Consider the following 1315-nt stretch of genomic DNA (forward strand, 5'->3'; position numbering starts at 1 on the left):
CCCAAGTAGCTGGGACCACAGGCGCCCGCCACAATGCCTGACTGTTTTTGGTTGCAGCCATTATTGTTGTTTGGTGGGCCCAGGCTGGATTCGAACCCGACACTTTAGGTGTATGTGGCTGGCGCCTTAGCCACTTGAGCCACAGGTGCTGAGCCAAATGGGAGGTCTAATTTGAGTTCTTTGAGCGTTCTCTATACTTTCTTCTGAAAAGATTGGATTAGTTTGCAGTCCCACCAGCAGTGTAAAAGTGTTCCCTTCTCTCTACATCCATGCCAGCATCTGCACTTTTGAGACTTTGTGATGTGGGCCATTCTCACTGGCGTTAAATGATATCTCAGGGTGGTTTTGATTTGCATTTCTCTAATAATTAGGGATGCTGATCATTTATTTATTTATTTGTTAGCCATTCATCTGTCTTCATTAGAGAACGTTCTGTTCATCTCTTTTGCCCAGTGCTATAAGGGATTATTGGCTCTTTTTATGTTTATTAATTTGAGTTCTTTGTAGATCCTAGCTTTTGTCCAACTCAAAATATGCAAATATCCTTTCCCGATGTGCAGGTTGTCTATTTGCTTTGGGTGTTGTTGCCTTAGCTGTACAGAAGCTTTTCAGTTTAATTAAGTCCCATTTGCTTATTTTTGTTGATGTTGTGATTGCCATGGCAGTCTTCCTTATAAAGTCCTTCCCCAGGCCTATAGCTTCCTGTGTTTTCCCCACACTTTCTTTGAGGATTTTAATTGTTTTGTGCCTTAGATTTAGGTCTTTTATCCATCTTGAATCAATTTTTGTGAGTGGAGAAAGGTGCGAGTCTAGTTTCAGTTGTTTATATGTGGATATCCAGTTCTCCCAGCACCATTTATTGAATGGGGTTCTTTCCTCCCAGTGTATGTTCTTGTTTAGTTTACCAAAGATTAGGTGGCTGTAAAATGTTCGGTTCATCTCCTGATTTTCTATTCGGTTCCAAATGTCTATATCTCTACTTTTGTGCCAATACCATGCTGTTTTGATCACTATGGCTTGTAGTACAGCCTAAAGTCTGGTAGGCCGATGCCCCTGGCTTTGTTTTTATTACTAAGAATGGCTATATGGTTTTTGGTTCTGATTTCAAACAAAATGGAGAATTATTTTTTCCAAGTCTTGAAAGTATGATGTTGGTATTTTAATAGGGAAGACATTGAATCTGTGCATTGCTTTGGGAAGTATAGACATTTTTAACAACGTTTATTCTTCCCAATCATGACCATGGTATGCTCTTCCATTTGTTAATAACATCTGGTGTTTCTTTCTTTTTTTTTAGATAGTCTCACTATGTCAC

Source organism: Otolemur garnettii, unplaced genomic scaffold, assembly GCF_000181295.1.
Source record: "Otolemur garnettii isolate 467f Iridium unplaced genomic scaffold, OtoGar3 scaffold00127, whole genome shotgun sequence".
In the NCBI taxonomy this organism is placed as follows: Eukaryota; Metazoa; Chordata; class Mammalia; order Primates; family Galagidae; genus Otolemur; species Otolemur garnettii.